Raw genomic sequence first — 10,348 nt, forward strand, 5'->3', positions numbered from 1 at the left:
ACAGCAGTTGTACTGTACGATCTGATTTTTACAAAACTTTATTAGAGCAAACACGTCATTACAAATATGGAGGAGAAAGTATCCGGCTTGACACTGACTAAATCAACGGCATTTGAATAGTGGACGAGACTAAGCGAGAGGCTGCGATGACGCGCACCGAGTCAGCTCACGTACAATACAGTGTGTGGAAAAATTAAATCCACTTGTGCTCTCTTTGGTCGATCTCGCGCTGGGAACCAGTTACCGCCTTTTATCAGTGCCTGCGGGTATGTACAAAGTCTCAGAGTCAACTCATATCTTTGAAATAATACGTCTTTCTGCAATATAGCTCCCGATATGGCTGTGTTGTTTTATTTTTAATTTATGAATGCTTCTGAAAAATCCGCAATGCACTGAGGGCGCAAAAGTTGAAGCGCGAAGTAGTGAGGGATCACTGTATATTGTAGCGTCTTCCAAGAACACACCGTCAGACGTAGTTTAATTTTCACGTTTTTATTAGTCCAACCGGCTACTGTGGGCCGCAGCCGACGCCAATACAGTACAACAACCGTTAAGTCCACAAGGTGTCACGGCTCCGCTCCTTCTCTCTCACCCGCACCTCCTCCCATCCAGCGAGCCGCGCGACGCATTCATTAACCTGGGAAATGACACAACTCGGCAAAACACAAATTCGACCACAACGCAGATAACCCTATTTGTTACACTATTTCTGTTATATATTTCCTTGCATCTATGTTTGCCACCCACTGGCTGTTGTGTTTGCTAAATAAAAAATAAAATAAAATATAACAAACATGGACATTTTAAAAAATTTCAATGCACATTCGATCAGTCCAGCCCTCGGCTTGTAGCAAAATTTTAAATGTTGTCTCTCCGTCTATTTGACTTTGACACCCCTGAATTAGATTGTCTCTAATGCTGCGTCCACATACCTTTGTGTCTGCTTCGTCACATGGTGAGAAACCAACAAAGCGTGTTCCTAAGCATAAACGACAGATAATGTTTACCACATGCATAGAGTGATTTCAAGCCTGTAGGGTTTAAGCCTTATTTGTAAATAGTGTACCCATTGCTGCACATCTGGTTTCAAACATGGATCCTTTTTTCCAATTAGCTGCTGTACGTTTTCCAAGACGGGCTGCAATCCTCGCGTATATCATGCGGTCATCTAGATGATTTGTGACAGTGCGGTTAAGTTTGTACGTGGACTTTAGCCAAATCTGATAGTCACTCCTCATAGTTACGTAAAACGCATATACATAGTCTGTGTGCTAAATGCACTCTTGAAATGACGAAGTTTCTCTGGAGAAATGTTTGCACTCAGCTTTTGTGCTTGCACTTTCTCACGAGGAATCCCCTTCAGTTTCAGCCAAGCCCACAAAAATCCAAATCCAGACCTTTTGTAAGGGTGTAATCACTTTTTTATTTCACCGCCTGCTCTTGCTCTCTTTGACTTTCTTTGCTTGTTTTTATGCCACACACGTATCTCTTCTTTTGTTCTGTAGTGTACGACTGCTTGTCTTTGCCAAGACCTATATATAATGGCCAATCCTGCAGTCACTGTCATTTGGTAAGTCTGATGAGGCTATATAATATATTCAAGTTCCCATTAAAAGGCAAAAATCATAAATCAAACAGAGTGTTCACGTCTGTATTGTTTTCTTCTTTGTTCTGGGTAGGAGAAATAGGTAACACTTTACTCTGGCCACCTGACTGGAATTACTTGCTCAGTGTCGCGCGGGTGCATCAGTCATACTCATCAGATGGAATATTGTTATATCGGACCACACTGCATCATACTGAGAGACGTCATATTTTGGCTTCACATTGATCTTCACAAGAGGGCCAATAAACGTCAGTGTCATGGTGTGTTTCTTCATGTAATGAAGTCATAGTGAAACCCTTCAAGTCAAATGTTTTACTATTGTCTTCTTTTTGTGTGTGCGTGTTTTGTTTTTGGCACAACCGAAGGGCATGAGCAATGACAAATACGATGCTTGCTAAAGAACTGCAAGCAGACATTAATTCAACATAAGCCAGGTACCCACATACTGTTTGTTAACATCTAAGCCTATTTTTAAAATGTGAGGGACCCCACACGATGAAAAAAAAATTGCACTTGCGCTTATAGTGTGTGGTTTACTCGGAATGACCAAGACAGCACACCACACACAACCACATCTCCAACAACAATTGTGAGTCTCCTCCCCCAAACCCAAATGTATCTGTCACAGTACCAAGACTGACCTGTGAGGGGCAGTGTGTGCAACAGTGCATCCAGTCTGCTGTAAAATACAAAGAAGAGTGTGTAGTAGTCCCAGTGCTAGTGGCAGTGCGTAGAAGTAGAAGATAATAATAACAGAATAAATAGAAGAAGATAAGATAACTGTATCTATGAACCGCACAAGCTTTAGGCTTTGCCATTGCCATTGTCAGTTTTGACCACACAAACAACCCGCAGGTTTTACAATGGTGACATTTTGTCCCAGGAACAAATAAGCGGGCGTCCAGCGTCTTGGAATGGATCGTATTTGATGTTTGAGGTTCCAGCGTACTGTACACTATGTGACTTAGTCATTTAATGCGTCACTTAAGTGCACTTCCTTTTTCAAACTTCTTTCTAGCTGTCTTTCACCTTGTTGTTGTTACTGTTTGGGGTGGTTCCGCATTGTAATTGCGTTCCACTAATGGAAATAAAATAAAAATAAAACCCAAAGATTGTTGATGTTTTGAAGGCAGGAATAATTAATGGCCTTGAGAGTAATGGATCAGAGTCTTATTGGGGGTGTTCCCAGTCTTCAGAGGATGGAAGCTAAAAATGTAAAATGAAATGCCAACCAGTGAACCATTACCAGGGTCATGGGGAGTGAAGTCAGGGCCGTGTGGTCTCATGCCACAGAAAGAGCTTTTGATGAAACAGTGCAGAGCTGATTGGGAGGCAGGCCTACGCGATTACAGCGGACCGGCGGGATTCAAAAACAAACAGTTGCAGGAGGCTGGATTTCTTCAGGTTTCTGCTCAGTTTTCCCTCTAAGAGAGTAATAATATAATAGTAGCTTGTAGATGTCAATAGTAAACCTTAAAAGATGTAGGACGCGGTGAAATCGAAATTGTTGGGTTTTTTAATTATGTTGTCATTAGCAATTTACAAACCACGAAAATGGAAGGTTTGGTTTGGGCTTTTTCTTTGAATTCTTTGGGAGAGTTCTTTGACCGCTGAACCATTTCAATTCCGAGCATCCACTGTACTCTGATTTTAATTAATTTGATTTATGGCAACACTTTCCAAGTTAACTACAGTAATTTTACATACCGGTACATGTGTTTTATATCGCGCTTGGTCTCATTCTGGTCAAGGGTAACTGGAGTGTGTCCAAGCTGACTTTCGACAAGAGGTGAGCTACACCCTGGACTAGTCGCCGGCCACTTGCAGGACACATACAGACAAACAACCGTTTACCCTCACCTTCACACCTTTGGACAATTAAAACTCTTCATTGAACATAACATGCATGTTTTGGTAATATGGCGGAATACCCGGGAAAAAAAACCTACAAGCACAGAGGAGGACCTGCAAACTCCACTTTGGAAGGCCGGAGCCAGATTGAAATGTAGAATCATGCTACCCATGACTCCACCGTGCTGCTCAGCTATATTATTTAGAGTGTCATACTGAGTCCCATGACTTGAAGATTTGGCTATGATGTTTTGCTCAAATGTACTTTGGTAAAAAACACATTTCCATCAACATGATGCATGTTAGATAAAAGAACATTTTTTAAATAGTTGTTTGTTAGCGTTGTGGTTCACTCAGCTGACTCCAATACAGATTTATTTTGAGATTGTTTTCAGATTGTTTGGATTGTTTGTCTATTGATTATTTTGCCCTCATTGACTGTGTGACACTCTGAATTGTCCTCTTATCTCTACGTCTGCTGTGAATAATTGGCAACCGATTCTGGGAGTCAGCTGGTGTTCACCCCCGGCGCCATGAACAAAAGAAGTGAAAATGGATGGATGGATGTTTTAAAGGGGTCATATTATGGATAATTGACTTAATAATGGATTTTCCCAATAGCATTATCTTCTGATAACCAACACATACTTGATTGATGTGTAAATTGTTGACACAGTGGCATATTTGTTTGGTTATGTGTCCATGTACCACATACACACAGTGTAGCGCAGTGGGTCTTAAACTTCTTCCACCAAGTACCACCTAAAAAAAAATACGTAGTTCTCAAAGTACGAATGTAGTGTCCACCATTAACATACAGTAGTGTAGTAGGATTAAGTGTTGCTGAAAACAAAATCTTTTTTTTCCCCCCAAAATAAAATAACCAGAAATAATAATAATAATTTAAAAATGTACATAAATAAAACATATTGTACTAGAATGTTAAACACAAGTGAACTGTACTCAGGCAATGATTGTTTTTAGGGATGTACGATAATTATTGGAACGATAATCATCCGACCGATATTGGGGGGGGAAATGGCGTCACATTCATTGGTCTGATAAACAAAAATTGAACGATTAAAAAGAGCCCTTTGAACTACACTAACGTTTGTCTTGTTGCGTTCACTTTAGGAGACCTCCAGGCCTCTGTTGCATGACGTTGGAGGTGATATGGTGCCGCTGCGCGCGACTTTAGGAGTAGCAGTTAGCCATTTGTTAACACATCTTTAGTTTCCCAGAGTAGTTTATTTGAACTAGGGCTCCAGGTGCAGACAACCAAATTCCACGACACGGCGAATGAAAAAATAATACATGTTGTTCACGTACAACCAGCCAACGTCTCCTCCACTCTAAAAACAATATTTACTATAAATATTGATACTTCGGGTAAAGATTTTCACGAGTGCCCGCAACGCTTGCGGCGTTCTATTCACTTAAATGAGAGCCGCAGCTGGAGGGCTCGGACGCCGGAGATTAATGGTGACCTTTTAATTTTTAACTGTACTTTTATCTTTGCTGCTGGATACTATAAACGTGTGCACTTAATTGACATTGGATTACAGTACAAATTGACGAGTTCTAGCGACTTTTCACCTCACTTTCAACATCCTGGGTGAGATCGCTCCACCAGCGGGACCTAATCAAGCCAATCCACTTGGCTCAGGCTCCACCCTTGGGTGCCATTGTAATGAAAGCAAGACTCACCAATGACCCAGCACTATGTAATTGTTTTAAATTGTTGAAAAAACAGAAACCAATGAAAAAAGCATATAATGTTTCCTTTAAATATCGAATAAGAAACTCATAAGATCATGTAAAACTGGCCATGGGCTATAAAATGTCAAAGCCCGCAAATACCAGAGCACTGCAAAATTTTACTTTTATTGGTTAACTTTAAAAGGATAGTTGCTAAGCTATGCACACACCCTATTAAAGAGCTTTAAATGTCAGCTCGTTCTGACTGGCGTCAGATCTTAAGAGCTAAAAACCTACGGCGTCTGTCCCCGACTGACTTTTTCCTCATCATTGCGACTCTTTATAAGTATTTCATTCGTACTTTTGCTCTGCATATGAATCTTTACAATTTTATCTGGTAACCGAAGTGTTTGCTCTGTATTCTGCTAGTGGAATATTTGAGAGTCTTTGGCAGAAGCTCTCCACAGGAAGTTATAAAACAGCCTCTCTCTCTCTCTCTCTCTCTCTCTCTCTCTCTCTCTCTCTCTCTCTCTCTCTCTCTCTCTCCAAATGCGATGCTCTTTGGTGGGAAGAGAAAGTCCTGGCCACCCACAGGCCACTGTAGCGCCGTAATCATACTGTCGGTCAACGCTGAGATTGTTATGGATGAGGGCATTTTTCATTCTTAAATAAACATTTTAATTTAGTTTAATGTGTTCCAACAAACACAATGCACACATGCCGGTTGTGAAATGGTTTTATGGCGCTTCAAAAAAAAAAAAAAAAAGTGAGCGGGACGGGAGAGTTGTAAATCCCACAGAACTCACTGGCTCTGTCTTGAAGTGATTTCCAGAGGGAAGGAGGGAGCGTCTGAGAAGTGGGTAGGCAAGGAGGGGGTATTCTCAGACTCTCTGTCTGGTCCAAGTGGTGATGACCCTTTTAGTCTGCAGGCCAGAGAATGGAAGTGAGGCAATCATAAATTTGGAGAGCGAGTGTTCCTTTCATCAAGGTGAATCATTAGGTGTCAGTATTTAGGATCTGCAGGACCCTCTGCATGGCTCTGCAGGCACACACACAAGAGACGCAATCTCTCAGATGAGCTCCTTGAGAATGTAAACAGTTGTGCTCATGATGTAGCTCCTTTCTATGGTGCTATATTTTTACCCACAGGATGGCAGTAGTCACCCATCCAGATGCACTCCACTTTATTCCCTCCATCCCTACTTGAATGAAAAAATCAGTACTGCATTGAATTTCTAGCATCTGTATGCACTTTTACAATGCCGTTGCTAGACAATGTGCAATGACGTCACTAATTACTTTCTTAATGGGAGTAGACAAAAGAAGGAAATGTATCGCAGCAAATGGGGCAGATAGATCATCACGGATTAGCTTATTAAATAAATCTGGAGGGAAATCGTCATTGTTGTGATCACTCAGGGAGTTGTTCGGTGGATCCGTTGGGAATTTCAGTTTCCCGATTTGGACATCTGTCTCTTGTCCTTGGCAAGAACAAACACTCTGCGCACAGCCTGTTTGATCGTGTGCAGCCTGATAATGCAGCATGCATATTTAATTAGAGCGGCGGGAGGCTGATGCATGCAGACCTGAGCAGCCTCCAGAATGGGTTCGGGCAGCGCTTCAGGGAATGTAAAGCTTGATTGTACAGAAGAGACAAAACAAAGACCTGGCTTGTGTGGGTGCCCGTGTGTGTTATTTTGTGTGTGTTTACATATTTGAGGTTTTATCAATGACTATATATATACAATAATCATGTTATCCTGATTGACCACAATCTCCATGGAGCATTTCCAATAAAAGCTCCGTGATACGCCTTATTGTTGACTTGCAATTAACGCTCCTTTAGCTAGCAAACTTGTTGAGACTGAATCAACAGCATCATCTGCTGGTGGAGTCCAAGGCGTAACCAATGTGGTCTTCCTTGACATTCGTGCCGTGTGGTTTGTGCTCCAATGAAAAAGCTGGGCTTCAAAACATTGTTTCCCGATACAAACACCTTAGGTCACAGGATTTCCATTGCAGTGTACGGTAAATGTGCAAGGGTCAACTCAATTACCGAATATGCGCACAGCTGCCAACTGTTGCGGACTGTCCGTAATTTGTTACACAAATCTCTAAACGTGACCTCATTTCAGCCGGAAAATGTGGTGTTCCAGATATAAAAAAAAAAAAAATCATGGGTCACATTGCCAAAACAGATAAAAAATGAGCAAAATATTTGGTATACACCGATCTATGTTTGACGAGTCCAAAGTTAGCTGAAACGACTTGATCCAGGTTCATTCCGATCGCTGCTGGTTTTAATCAATTCACATCAGCGACAAACAAGGGCAGCCACACAAAGTCAAGCGTCATTGGCAAATGGACTCATAGGCAACAATTGTGTGCTAACGACGGGGCACAGAGTCATATCCTTTGTCGTCCTGTGGATGCACTGGCACTCCATTGATAGATCCAAAGGCCACCAAAAGGACACCCTGCGGTTTGTTCAAGTGTCATACGAAATTCCCCCCCCCCGAAAAAAAAAGTTAACTTAATAATAGGTCTGATATTTGAAGTCCAAATAATCAACTACTGAACACTTAAAGACCCTGTAAAGGGCATTCAGAGATTTGTTTGAAACATTAGACGTTTGAAGATAATTGCTGAAAACATGCGCAGACTGAGACCTGTGTCTTAACTGGGATTCTATTTTCGTAGACATCTTGATTTCCGTTGCGGTGCAAGCCTCCTCCAGCACATTTGGAAATTTGACAGACTGTGCTGCAGCATGCTGGGTGTTTTGGCGGACCAAGGGCATTTTCTTTTACATGACGCCACCCAGCACACCTGAAAATTTGGTGGGTGAAAGTCTACTTAATTTTCAGGTCTAAGTTGTAGAGCAGGTGGTGTAAAGTGATTTTGGTGAATTTAATCGAGGTGCAGGCAGACAGATTCTGCGCTCCGGACACTTATTGTGCATCTCATTGTATTTCATTCAGAAATATATCAACAGCGTGCATGGAACGCTCTGAATCATTCTAGAAACAAACTAATTAGAAGGATTATTATTATCAGCATCTTTATTATATTTGTAAAATCAACCCTCCTTGGCCGCGATCCAGAGACCCAACTATGATGTTGCATAGAATTACCAAGTAAAATTTTTTAAATTTTGAAGAATTTAAGAGAACTGAACATTCACATATTTCCAACCATCTAATGGAATGCAGATCAAAGTTAAAGTTCCTATTCGTCATCCACACAGGTTGCGAGTTCTCAATACTGTACTCACGCAACCACCCAATCACCCCCCCATTGCTCTGCTTGCCCTGAGGGATAAACAATAAATAATGAATTCCTTATACAGTAGCAAGTGCGGAGGAGTCCTTACACCGCTCACATGCCACGGCAAATATTGTCACAGTACTTACAGTACAGCAAATTATTCCTTTTGCCCCAGGAAGCTGCTCATCACCAGCAGGCTTTTTTTTTTTCAATTCAAAGGGATTTAATCATTTTCTTCAGGATAGTTCTTTGTTGTTTTACAAGCTTTGCTCTTATGTTGTGACACTGCCATACCTTAAGCGGAGCTAGTTGTTTTGGCGTCAAAATGAATCCTTGTCACTCGCAGCAGTGCCTGTTAACAGTTGAAAAACAATTGGTGTTCAAATATTTTCCCAACAGTCACTCAAGGAAATGATTTAAATGCCTTCCGCTTCCACAGGTCTGAACATTATAGATTAAAAAACCTACCCGTCCTTGCTTTCTTTCTTTATCTGAATCTTGAGCTTGGATTTAAGTCTTGTCTTTGGATGGGCCTTTCCAAAACTAGAATTTTCATCTAGTGAACTCAGGGTGTGATGCTTAAAGTTTCATCATTGTGTCAAACGGAGAAATTATCATAGTTTTGGGCCAACATTTACTGATATTTATAAATGTTCAATTTGACTAAAGTGCTAGAGCGGTATACGTATTACAACAGTCGGGACAAATGTCATCATTTTCCCTTACGATCAAAGACCAGATTCTCTGTTGTCTCGAAAACATTATACAGAGAAATTATCCTGTCGTATGGGTGTGTTCAGAGTGCGGCCCCCTACCCAAAAATAGGTTCAGCGATGACACCTTAGGTGTGCGGTCAACACCAAGTTGGGCTGAGCCACAGAATCAGTCATTGGATGACTCGCCCCTCTTTGCACGATCCTAGCCAGACATTATTATTATTATTACTACCCAATGACTGATTTAATTATCAAAATTTCAAAATAAGGCAGCAAGTTTCAGGTATTTTACATTAACGACCATCAAAACATCTGTGTCAATATCCATTCTCCATCACTACAAAGGAATTGACCTATGATTGATTTTCCAGTGCCTATGATAGTCCAAATAAGACAATATTTTATACAGGTCCTGTTCTAAATTCAGTAGAGTGGCAGTGTAAGGCTTTGTGCACATGTAACAAATCTGGCTGACATGATTATACCTTTCCAATGAAAACTCACTTACAGTTCCCCCAAGTGAATCAGCATGCCGGTGAGTTACTAGAAGAGTAAGGCATGCAAGCGTGTCAGTGCTAGAATTGGTTTGTGAATTAGGGAGAGAAGCTGAGTAGACATTCTTTCCCCTCTCTTTTACAGTATGTATGTTGCTCTTTTTAATGAGCTCCAGGCCGGCCTTGAGAAAGGCTGCTGATCAACACAAAAGAAAGCAGGCAAGAGTGAGTATCCTCAGCTGTTCAGTTTAATTTATAACAACAGTAAAAAGTGAATCTTTTGCTTGCAAAATAGGAGTGTTTTCTATGTACAATATTTATACAATAATATATAGTTTAAAAAACACATGTGACAGTTTATTGCACGACACATTTATAACTTATCAAATCACACATAAAACACATGGGTCCTTTGTCATATTTCAACATTTAACAGGAAATGGAGGCTTCTTTTCTCATCTTTTTGTTTTGAATTGATGGCAGGGCTCGACAAAAATAAAAGTAGCCCTCCATGTGGACAGGCGTGACCGAGCACACCAAAACATTTGCCTTTGTCACAGTTTGGTGCGTCGTGAACAAAACTGAAATGCCCAAACAGGCCTCAGACTGACAGTTTTGTCGTGATAAGTTTCTATATGGCACTCTATAAATACAGCAGCAAAAAAGACCACCAGCAGTCGGGTACAGATAAAAAGACGTGAATTACACAATTAAAG

This window comes from Filicampus tigris, chromosome 9, assembly GCF_054856515.1.
Source record: "Filicampus tigris isolate MCC_2025a chromosome 9, RoL_Ftig_1.0, whole genome shotgun sequence".
In the NCBI taxonomy this organism is placed as follows: domain Eukaryota; kingdom Metazoa; phylum Chordata; class Actinopteri; order Syngnathiformes; family Syngnathidae; genus Filicampus; species Filicampus tigris.